The 12390-nt window shown below is 42.1% G+C and overlaps 1 non-coding gene across 1 annotated transcript; it reads left to right on the top strand.

Moving 5' to 3' along the window:
• The first annotated feature begins 7196 nt into the window (after positions 1-7196).
• trnat-cgu (transfer RNA threonine (anticodon CGU)) lies at positions 7197-7270 on the top strand. Its single transcript has one exon. It is a non-coding gene; the product is annotated as a tRNA-Thr (tRNA).
• The last annotated feature ends 5120 nt before the right edge of the window (positions 7271-12390 follow it).

Genomic DNA, 12390 nt, shown 5'->3' with positions numbered 1-12390 from the left:
TCCGGCTCTCATGCTATCAGATTACCATCACAGCCTGCTAACACACACCTGGACAAATAAGCTATACGAGAGTATCCACACGCACGCACGCACGCACGCACGCACGCACACACACACACACACACACACACACACACACAACCAATGTCTCACTCCTCTTTTCCACTCTAATCCAAAACATCTTTTGTTGCCAAATTCTGATACATTCCTACTTGTAAACCACTAGAAAATATTCAGATATTTATTTTATCTTATGTAGAAACAGAATTAGCTATATTCATTGTTTCATAGCTGCATGCTGACCTGCTGACCTCCGACCCCACTGACCCACTCAACTCTTATAATAACAGCTTGTTATAATTAATGCATTTCCTTGATCTCTACCTCTCCTCTCCTCTCCTCTCCTCTCCTCTCCTCTCCTCTCCTCTCCTCTCCTCTCCTCTCCTCTCCTCTCCTCTCCTCTCCTCTCCTCTCCTCTCATCAGCAGGAGGGTCCCCCTACATGAGCCTGGTCCTGCTCAAGGTTTCTTCCTGTTAAAGGGGAGTTTTTCCTTGCCATTGTTGCTTGTCTGGGGTCAGGCCCTGGGATTCTGGAAAGCGCCTTGATGACGCTATATAAATAAAGATTGATTGATTGATTGCAGTACTGATGAATCGTTGCTTTTCCAGTTTCCCAGTCTACGTGTGTCTGCGTTCCACAAAGGGAGACACAAACTTGTAAGAGATTTTAACACTGGATTCTTTGGTCAAATGTTTTTTTTAAATTTACATTCATTTCAAGGGGTGAATTGAAGATTTATTCATTTTTTGTTAAAGTAAAGTAAAAATCCAATACTGATCCTTTGAAAAAATGTTTTAAGGCTACCAGCACTCGGTGTTGTGTTGTGCTTGGTGTAATTCCTAAGCTGCTGGAGAAGCGCAATACAAAATAACAATCATGAAACACTTTTACAACGTTTGAAACAAATTTCCAATTAAATTAAAATTACAAAAACAAGGAACTTAGAAAAATCAAACAAAGTTACATTTTGAAAAGACACCCACTGTAGATGAGGATGCAAAACAAAGAGCAGATTATACGTATGAATAAGGAGTGGGACAATTTTTATGCTTTTATCTGCCCACAATTTTATTATTATTCTTTCAATAAATTATTTATGGGTTTTATGGGCCCTATCTAACCATTTGTGGGTGCAGTAAATTGCTCAAGGGTACCTTGGAAGCCCTCTGAAGGTATTCTGGCACCTTGCTTTACTATCAGAACATGCCTGCACTGGGGCTCGAACTGATAACCCTTCTGATCCGAGTTCTCTACAGACTGAGCCACCACCCTGCATAGGGCCCTGCGGTGAACTGCCGACTCATCCAGGGGTGGATGCTGCCTTCGCCCAACGTCTACCCCCACCCGCAAGCCCGAAGGGGTTAAAGCAGTTAAGAAGACAAGACGAGACAGGTTTGAAATAAACTACACAACAACAAAAATCGTTAAAATTCAAAAGAAGAAGTGAAGCTAAAATTGTGAACAAGGCTGTTGGAGGGCTAAACTCGAGCTCAGATGTTTTCCCCCTTTTGCAGAGTGTCGCTGATGCAGCTCGCCCAGTTTTGCCCTCACGGACGGGCCCTGGAGGTTTTAAAGGACGCGGAGTGGATGGAAGAGCCAGATATATTGTGTACTCACAGAAAACATTTTAATGATGGCCACTGTCATGATGTAATTTTGGGCATGCTGTTGAGTTTTCATGGTCTGAACATCAGATTGAGGACTCTGTAAACAAAACCTAATGAAGACGGGTTGTATCGTCAAAAGGACGGGTATCAAAACATCATCAATAAACAACTATTCCTATTATCATTGTGCCATAAATATATGTTGAACAGTTAGTTTGGATGGCTAGGGGTTAGGATGAGACTGGGTAATGTACTGTGTCTATGAAAGTCCCCTCAAATAGAGATGTGTGTGTGTGTGTTTGTGTGTACAGAACTTGCTAGAAGGTGAAATTTACAGCATCAAGGCATAAACACACACTGTGAAGTGGGTAAGTGACAGCAGAGTGGAGCCACACCCACGGTTTACATTGTTAGGTGCACAAAAAAGCTCCTACAGATGTTTTTAAAGAAGGAGTCTAATTAGCTGTCTCAGTGTCTGCATGCATGCATGCATCAGGGAGCAGCAGTCTGTCAGCTTGACTGGAGTGTGTGTTGGTGATTTGTTTCTCCTAAGTTATGTTGACTGCATTGACATCCTTAGTTTGCCGCCTTTCAATAACAAGCTAACCTGGGGCTCCCATGATGACACCCCTACACACACAGATATGGAACAGTCAGAAAGCCGAAACATTTGCCCCCAGGCACTTTCAAATCATTACCCCCACCATGGCTTCACACCTTCATGTTTTGTTTGTGACAGCCCCTTTTCTCTGGAGCAGCGGGGGGTGTCGGTGGTGATCTGACTCCAGGTTTGTCACCAGCAGACATGCGCCTCGAACAGTTGTGAGAAAACAACGCTCTGCTACATTGCTCCTTTGCTTCCCAAATTCTTTCTGCCTGTTGGGAATCGTCTATCAGCAAAACTTTAATTTTGTGATTTCCAACATCTTTGCAATTAAAATAAGATTTAAAGATTTTAGGATTGCTGTGTAGCTGCAAGTGCCCTGCAGATAGTGGGTGCTGGCAGAGTGACAGAGCAGAGGCTTTTAATCAGACACTGGCAGCCTTATTGTTGTATCATCGTTTTGTTTGTGATACCAACTACGACTTTTGTTACGAAAGTTTGGGAATGAAGAAGTTCCTTGGGAGAATCTCACAAAAGTTTCTGTTTCTTCTTCACTTTGAGTCTGACTCCATTTAATCCTGACTGAAAAAACAACAGCGATTGAGAGGAAACACAGCCCCTTTTATTTCTTAAAGAATCCTTAAAATTAAATGGAATCTAAAACTGCTCTCTAGACTTTGAGAGAGAGCAACTGTGCCCGTCTGGTTTGTTTGTGTATTGGTGGTAAATGGCCAATAAAGACAATAAGAAGGTTCCAACTCCACAGGATCAAAAGATGAAGCAGGAGTTTTGAAATGTGAAGGTTATTCAAAAGGAGGTTTGGGGCGATGGTAGCTCACGGTGAAAAACAAAGTGTTCTCAGTTCAAGCCCCGGCGTGGTCAAAATCTGGACAGTGTTGTGCCAGGACACCAGGGGAACTGGCGACTCATACAGGGGTGGACCCTGCCCCACCTACCCATATGCAGCTGGGATAGGCTCCAGAACCCTCCCTGTCACCCCAGAAGGGACGTAGTCTGACGTCTGGTTGGTGGCACATGCCCGTTTATGCCATGTTTTCCTAAAATTGGACGGTATCATCATCTCCACCCAGCACACTTGCATTGTTCTGCGTCCCGTGTGGGCTCTTTCTGCGTGGCTGAGCTGCTGCTCTGTACGCCTGCTCGATAGTGGAGCTGCAGCGACCGCTCCACTGTGTTTCCCTGCTACATGAGTTCAGGTTCCATTACACTTGGCTGATATGCTTCATGTGCTGGTTCCTTCTCTGGCCTTTCATGCAGTGATGGGAATTCTGGCTTTTTCATGCAAGCTGGATCATTTGCTTCACTTCAGACACTATCTGTCCGTTCAACTCCCTAATGGCTCTACATTCAGTCCTGCTGGCTTTAGAATCTACCCAAATGTAACCACATTATAGCCAAAACATGTACTTTAAACAAGCGGAGATAACTAATACTGAATGTCATCCAGGTCAAACTGAAGAGGCTTTTTCAGTTCTACTTACTATCTGGTGGGAATCCAAGAGTTGGATATTGTCCTTGTTAACTGAATGCTGTCGTTAGTGATCATTTGCATTATTAAACAATTGTGAAATATTCTAGGGAGGGATCCCAGGACACCAGGTTGTAGGTTGGTTGGTAACTGGTGCTGTAAGACTCCTCCTCTGTTCAGTGAATGTTTTCCCAGTTAAATAAAGATTCTTCTTTTGCTCCTCTTTCAAACCATGTTTCTTCCCTGATCAATGCAGTCTTTAAATGAGCGTCCCTTATCTTTTTGGTGGAGACGGACGGCTCTCAGGTTCTGTCTCGAGGACTTGGCTCTTCTGTGTTGGGCCATGCGTCTGTGTAGCGGCTTTCTTCACTGCACTGGACCTCATGAACCGGGACGATCCACGCCTCTTTAATAATGCAAATGACCACCGACCACCAGTAACGACACCGTTCAATTAAGCAGCACACTACATAGAACTCTGGGATTCCCACCAGTTCATTTAGAACTGAAGAAGCCTCTTGGATACGAGGTGAAATGTCTTCGAAAATTGAATTGTCTTAAGCCAGGATTTTTTAAATATCATATTTCACAAAAGGATGTGAGGAAGAACAAAACATAATTGTAGCAACTCTGTTTAACACCACAAAAAAGCAGAAAGTCTGGCGAATAATTTGTTTGTTTTTGTTCCCTGTTAAACAGGCCAAAAAAAAAAATCTTCTAAATTAGAAATTATGGTTATGAGCCGATGATAAACATGTGTGTGTGCACTCTATTTTTGTACTAAATATAAGCGGCCCAAGCATAACATGACTAATTGGTACCTTTGATTGTGTTAACCTAACACACTTCTCTACTGTCAATTTTGAACCTGAAGCTGCTTTTTCGGCTGCCAGCAAACCAGACACATTTGTCCAATTGTGTGACGTCATTAAGGCTGTTTTCATCTTCAGACTGCTAGATCTTGACATCTACAAGTCTAGAAAATCGTCCATGAGAGCAAGCCGAAGCATCTTGATGTCATACTCTGAAGGTATAAACCACACTGGTACGGTCTTTATCTTGCCTGCATTCTAAATACAGGTTGGCTACTTAACGCAGAACACTAACAAGCACTTGTTCCACTCTTGAAATCATGTTTGAGTACATGAGCTAATGCAGCATCCGGTGCCTATTTAAATTGTTCTTACATCCAGGAGGTGTGAAATTGTCATCTGGCCAAATGATTTCAGTGTTTGCCATCAGAGGATTAAAATGTTAGAATCCCGTTAACCATATTTATGTCTGTGGTCTCCCTTTGGTTTTGATTTTTAAATAAACATAAAGAAATACAACCCTATCATTATGACAAACTCATAATTATCCATCAAAATTCTCCCTAATGCATATTTGACAACTTAGGTGATGCAGGTCCAACATCATCGTGATGGTTAAAATGGCCCTGAAAGATGTGGCTAATGGACCGGTTGGAACATAGTGGCTTTAGCTAATCATTTAAAGTAGCTCTGATATTGAGTGCTGCAGAAATAATTGGTTCATCAAGCAATATAGATACATTATTCCATCAAGAGGGGTGGCAGGCAAGATTCCGCATCCTGACAATGCATTCAAAGCATTTAATATCAGTTACTGCCTTTGTGGTCAGCCAAAGGAGTTGTCATTAAACACAAGCACAATAGCAAAGTTGGATCTTCTATGGTTGCAAATCTCAATGAGATGGAAAATGGTCCTTGACAGGACCCTTACCCCAGGCATTTTTTCTGTATTTTCCCTTAAATAGCACCTCAATTCCCCTTTGTTTGAAAGACTCGAATAAGTGACACTTTGCATCTGTAGTACCCAAGTTGGCCCCAAATGGACTATTTTTCCTGGGAATCGGATTAAAACCATATTCATAATGAAAAGGATGAATACAAATGTTGATGTGAATAAGATTCCGGGACACAATTTAAACTCTGATAAGACAGTTTTACTCCAAAAGGCAGCAAACTGATAAAGAGTTTTTTATTGAACACATTGCTTGACTTAAAAAACAAATTAAATCAGAGATATCATGGTTTATGTTTTTTAACAATTTTACAAGACAAAATCCCTCCTGGACTTTTAATTTGCTTTAAACCAAATAAAAACTCCAACAATAAAACTTTAAAGAAGTTAATGGAAAGAATCCAAAAATATTGCCTCTATTATTATGTTTTCTTATCAGTTATTTATATTCTAACATATTTGAAAAACCTCTAGATTATTTGCAAGAAGGTTTGTTTTGATAATGTCTTTATTCTAAGCTCAAATCTAAGACAGCATGTTACAGCATCAGAGGTTCATTAGAATTCTCATTTTATTTATCTGCACAGAAGAGTGGAACATGCTTCTTGGTAAATCACGGCTGTGCAAGGGGATATTTTCAGATGCAAACCTCTCAAAAAGATAATGGTTTGCTATCCTAGCCAATCTCAATGGTAATGGAAATGCTCCCCCCACCACTCCTGCTAAAGCTTTGCGGAGTGTAGACGCAGAGGACGGCTCTTGGATTGATATAACAATGTGCATAACAAGAGAAAAATACAAATGATAAAAATGGAAAAAGCATAATCACATTTGGGACTTGGGACTTTTGCCAAGGTTGGTAAAGTGTTTAATTGAAGTGAATCACCCTTGTTCAAGCTTTCCTATTCTTCAAATTGATGATTTTGAAGTAGCTAATGAAATAATGACTTAAATCCTTGCAATTAATTGGTAAATTACAGGCTATTATGAGATTAAGAGTGTGGTTGCTGGTGGTGTGTACCTGTATGACATTTTACATGCTGGTAATTGGCAAATAAGGGCAGGACTGAGGAGAGCGAGACAAGGAGAGCTGTCCCTTTTCTCAACGGACCAGTAACTCATTATTCCTGTTCAGTGAGGTGGAGAAACTCTGATTTCTTGGGAATACCTCACCAGATCCATTGACAGAGAGTACACACAAACAGATCATTCAGTGTTCCTGGGAGATGTTCCACTGGTTGTGTTGATAAATGTGTGACAGGTAGTTTTAAGTGGAAATTTAAGCTGTTTGCAGCATAATGAAATGGATCTCTTGAGCCTTTTGTCTGCACTGCCCCAAATGGAAAAAAAAAAAAAAAAAAAATCCCAGCTAAATACACTAACACCTGTTTTTTCCATCAGGGACGGTAATTGTTGCAGAGTCAAATGAGTGAGGTTAAAAACACACAACAGCTACATGCACTGATCACAGCTGACCCAGCTGGGGGAGGAGTCAGCGGCTGGTTTTTATTTTGCCTACGTTTAGGTTGTGCATGAGTGCATGGGTAATGTGTATTCAGCTGTGTTTCAACAATTTCTGCTGCAACAGGAAGTTGTAGAAATAGTTACCACCATAGAGAATCCATGTTTTATTAATTCAGCCATTAAAATTCACAGTGCTAGCAACAGGTGTGGCGCTGTCGCTTAGCTGGTCAAAGCGCCTGTCTCGTAAACAGGCGAGCCTGGGTTTGAATCCCAGCAGTGTCTCTAGTATTTTTTTGGGTGGAGTGGTGGCCGAAGGGCTAGAGAGGTGAGTTTGTGACCAGGAGGTTGCTGGTTCTTATTCTTCAGATAGTTGTGAAGGACAAATGTCATTAAACTGATGTCAGACTGAGTTCTCTTGGTGCTAATATAATGAGTTACTAAAATGTCTTCAAAGGTTAAGTGGCGTCTTTCAAATGTCCGTCACGAATGGCACATTTCATGTCTGGAGTCTAAATTCTTGTCTGAAACACACTTTTGTGTCATTGGTAGGTTGTGATTTTAGAAAGCGTCTTGTGAAAACATTTGATTGACAGCTAAGAACTAGCACATGGTGATAACTCTGTCTGCAGGGGTCTGGACCGACAAGGGTTGTGGGTTCATGCCCCGGTTTGGAAGGTTGGAAGCTGTTCTGGTGGTAGGAGGTGGTGCCAGGACACCTTCAGAGGACTGCCAAGGTACCCTCGAGCAACGTCCACGATCCCCAAATGCTCCTGTAGACCCTGGATGAACTGGCGACTCATTCAGGAGTGTACCTGCCTTCGCCCATGTGCAGCTGGGATCAGCTCTAGCATCCTCCCCATGACCCTGAAAGGGGTTTAGGGGTTAAAAAAATAAGTGTGGATGTGTAAGTCTCATGTCGTGTGATAGCTACTGATCCTCATCATCTCTGGACATGTGCAAACAGACAAATACCACAGGTGTGAGAAAAGTAAAGGGAGATACGATATTATCAGAGTCACCGAGGAGTAAGTAAAGGTTTTAATGCACTTTAATACACAGACATCCACGGCCCAGAAGATATACCGCAGAGCTCTCCACATACATTTGGCCCATATAGGCAAAGCTGTGTGAGTAATGAGGTTTTTACACTGCAATAGATGAGGTGATGAAGGAGAGACAATACATAGAAAGAGGAGGACGACACATCCCGCTGCTTATTTTGATTTTTTTAGACATTCTCTCAGTAAAATATACAAACACACGGGCTCAAACATTACGGAACTATCAGTCGCGAGCAGAGCTATTCCGTCTTCATCTTTAAATATTGAGGTCAATACCTCCAACTGTCTCTCGCTTTCTTCGTTTTCTTCTGAACGCGTTTGGATTACAGGAGGTGTATCGGAATGATCTCTTCTCACGCTCCAGCACTCAGAGAAGAGGTCACATCATTTACATGCACACATAAACAGAGGGCCAACTTTAGAGCAAAGCATTTCCTCATCCAGAACACAAACTGAACTATTTAAAAGGCATAAATTATCTTTTATCGTAAGAACACTTTGATACTCGCTTAAATTAATCTCTCTATTACCATAACCACACACAGGAAGTATTTTCCATGGCCACGACTGTCAATGTGTCAATAAATCACTTAACATGCAATAATAACACACACACACACACATACACATTTAAATGAATGAAAAACAGCATTAACATGTTAAAAATGTGGCTTCAACAGCTTCATGTTTTATGCACCTATTTCGTTCTCTGACTTTTTATTAAAGGTGAACACACACGTGCACGTGCACTGGCGCACGCACGAGCCGCGTTGCTACTGGTGCGTTGAATAAAGATGAAATCCATTTGAAGGCTCGCAAGTCAGTGATTCAATAATAAGAACACATGAAAAAGGAAGAGATTAAAAAATGGCTGAGTCCGCTAGTATTACTGCTATGGAGAATTACTACAGCAAATGTCTACACTAATATTTTGTAATAACCATCTCAATTGATTCAGCTGTGAGGGAAATAAACAAGCAATGATAGAGACATTAGGGGTGTGCGGGGGGTCATACTGGAAAATTGCCTGTGATGCCCTTTTTAGAGCTGATATTAGCCGGATCACGAGAGCTCACGCAGACATTTAACAGTTAGGCTCTATTCAAGGGCTGCAGCTCATTTCTCTCGTTCTTTTGATTCGATACTCATCACTTGAAACAGAAACTGGTTTTACACCATGCCAGATTTGTTCTCTGAGGAGTGAGAACTGAGAATTGATCTCTGAGGAGCTGTGAGTGCAGACAGACAACGGGATCTGTTTCAACATCTGAACATCACAAAGCTCATTAGAAATAAAGATGTTTTCCAACATTTAGCTACAGCAATTCCCCTTCAGTCGTACTATACATGAATTTTAATGTCGGGTTTGATGTTTTGCCAATTTCCTTCACCTTGCCTCAATTAATAAAGTTAATTTGTTTCCATTTTTCTTGGGGGATCAAAGTCTGATCGTAAAACAGCAGCTATAATATTCACCCGATACGCGCTGCAGCTGTTAAACAGCTATCAACCCTGTGGAGGGGTGGATATCTGGCCATGTCCTGTGAGAAAATGATGGCGACACATGATCATCTGATCACAGATTGAACGTGGCTGATCCACAACCAGACGGCAGCGTGCGCTGTCCTCTATTGCTGCCGTTCGCTGTCTTCATTCCATCATCAACTCAATACCAAATTGAAATTCACATTCTCTTTCCTGAAACCCAGTTTCGTTTTTTCTTTTCCTTTTGTCTGCACGGAAAGCCTCTGAGGCTTCCTGGCAACAGAAGACAAAGAGATGGAAGACAGAAGTCTCAGAGAGACCGGAGGGACGGTAGTCATCCGGCAACTCTTGGAGCAGGACCACAGCAATCTGTCCCGGAGTCCTGCATTAGTCAAATGGATGTTGCCATGTGCAAGTTAAGATTAGGAGACATTCATCAATGCAGCGGTGGACGTAAATGCATTACAGCTCAGGAGTAAACAAGGCTGCGGCGGGTGGGTGAATCAATGTGCATAATTAAGAGGATAATATGGAACAGCCATCAATCTTTTGGCCATTACTAAGTACATGCAAAATCCATCATCTAATCACACTCATACTTGCAAACTCTAATCAAATGTCTTTTCATTCTATCGCTGTTATTAACACTATTATTTATTGCCTTTTTATTTCTTCCTTTGTCACAATTTGTCAGTGGGTGTAATGTTAATAATCTCCATTATCAATGGAAACCAAATTATGTTTCCCTGGCAGTAGGGTTCCTTCCTGACAGCCCATCTTCCAAATTGCAAATAAAGAAAGTACATTTAAGTCATTCCAGATGCCAATTGTCAATACGCTTCGATTGTAATCACTTCATCAAATAAAAGAACTGGTGAGGGGAGCGCTCAGGGATAACCAAAGAAAGCATTGCTAAAGCTAGTTGCTGGAAAAAAGTTTGCAAATCTATAAATTACTGCCAAATTTCCTCTCTAAATTAAAAGAAAAGGATTGTAGTTAAACTCAGAGCAGAGAAACTCCATGAATTATAAAGGGTGGCTGCTATTTAACACGCCACTGCTATAGATCTTATTATAATAGCGCGCAGGTTATTAAGGCGAGATCATCACTTTTGGCACAGTGGTAGATATCCTTAGCTGTGTGGAGCTGATTAAACCATTGTGTGACTTTTAGTGGGCTGTACAAACACAGTTCGGAGGAAGACAAAAAGTCTTGTTAAGGTAGGTCGCCCTTTTAATCAGCGCAAGAATGTCAGAACTCAGCTGAGGTCTGTGTGATTCCAATGAAGCTATCACGCTGACCTTTTCAAGATGACAGTGTTTTGTCATACATATTTTTTCCCCTTTCCATATAAAAGAAGGTGTAAAAGCTAGCTCCAAGAGCAGACATCTTTCTTTATGCCCTCGTCCGTGACCTGATGAGGGCCCAGTTGTGTCCTCAGTGCTTCCTTCATGTGTCTGCTATCCTTTATATTACCCTCTGCCTTACAGGAAACACTCTCTGCCCAGTGCTGTAATGTTCTGTTTACCCCATTTTGTGGGAGTCAAAGAGGTGAAGACGGCACTGGTCTGTGCGTGCGTCTACTCCGAAGGCACCATACAGTACTGGAAAGTTAACCTACTGACCTCTTGATGTTGTTCTCGACTGGGTTGTTGAGGCCTGTAGTGATTATGTTGACTAAGGTGGCACCTGTGTATCTGTAGCTAGCTTGTGGGTGAGTGTTTCTAATAGACGTGGCGTCTCCCATGGCGCAACCATGTTGTTGCCTGTGGGAACCTTTCTTGTAATTGACACTGATTGTAAAAAGGCAGCGTTCCAGCAAACTGCGAGGACATATCTCGCTTCCATCGCTTTCTGACAGTCGCCACTGCCTCAGTTGCTGCTGATAATAGGTCTGTGTGGGGCTCCCTGGACCCACTGGAGCAACCCTGCTTGAGCATCTCCCTTTGACGACTGGCAGGATCCGGTAGTGGTTCCAGCTCAGTGGTTTCCCACTTTTGGGATATTGATATTCAAAAAGGTATTTTTGCACTGAAGAGGGAGGGTGATACGTTAAACCTGAGTGGATCTACTGAGAGCCACCTTGGGCAGCCATCAAGTTTGGATCCGCTCTGAAGTTGGGCCTTTGGTTCCGACGCACATTTGACCTTTCGCCTGCTGTTGTGTTGTGAACCTCTGGAGAAAATGTCTCTTTTGAAACTTTTAAAATTGGATTATTTTTCCAGGTTTCCTTTGCTGTGTTATGCTAATTGTGATGAGGCCACAAAACCTTGACGGCTCCTCTAGCATGGATGAAGCTAGAAGTGCTGTCACTCCTAATCTCGTCTGGTTGACTTTGGCATCAAGTGCATCTCCGGTGACAATAATCTGTCTTATCTGACTGTGTGCTGGTAGGAAGATCTTCTTCTGACAGTTCTCCCTCGACTGTAGCCCGGCGGAGCAGCCTCCTGGATATTAGTCTATACTGTCGGCATCAGGGCAGCGGTGCTTCCTGTGTTCTAGCAGCTTCCCAGATACCATTTGTGAATTGTCTGAAAATGAAAAATAGATGAGCTCACCTGCTTTGAATTGAACCACATTTTTAGACTGCTGGTTGTGGATTTCAACGACAATACCATGGGTAAATTATGTCTTTTGTGTTGATAACCAAACACACCCACTCACATCTGGATTGTTTTCTGCAGTTGCACCCGGTTCAGTCTGTATTTGTTTTCCACTTCAGATTTATGTCTTTTAGGAGGACCTGATATCTTTTCTCAGCACAAAGCATGTGGGAGCCAGGGTTGTGCAGTTGTGTGTTTGTTCTCCACATGTCGGTTTAAGTCGTGCATATATCGGTTTACGCAGACAATATAA

The sequence above is a fragment of the Takifugu rubripes genome, chromosome 14 (assembly GCF_901000725.2).
Source record: "Takifugu rubripes chromosome 14, fTakRub1.2, whole genome shotgun sequence".
In the NCBI taxonomy this organism is placed as follows: Eukaryota; Metazoa; Chordata; class Actinopteri; order Tetraodontiformes; family Tetraodontidae; genus Takifugu; species Takifugu rubripes.
The sequence above is the reverse complement of the archived record's forward strand: the minus strand, read 5'-3'. Positions and strand labels throughout refer to the sequence as shown.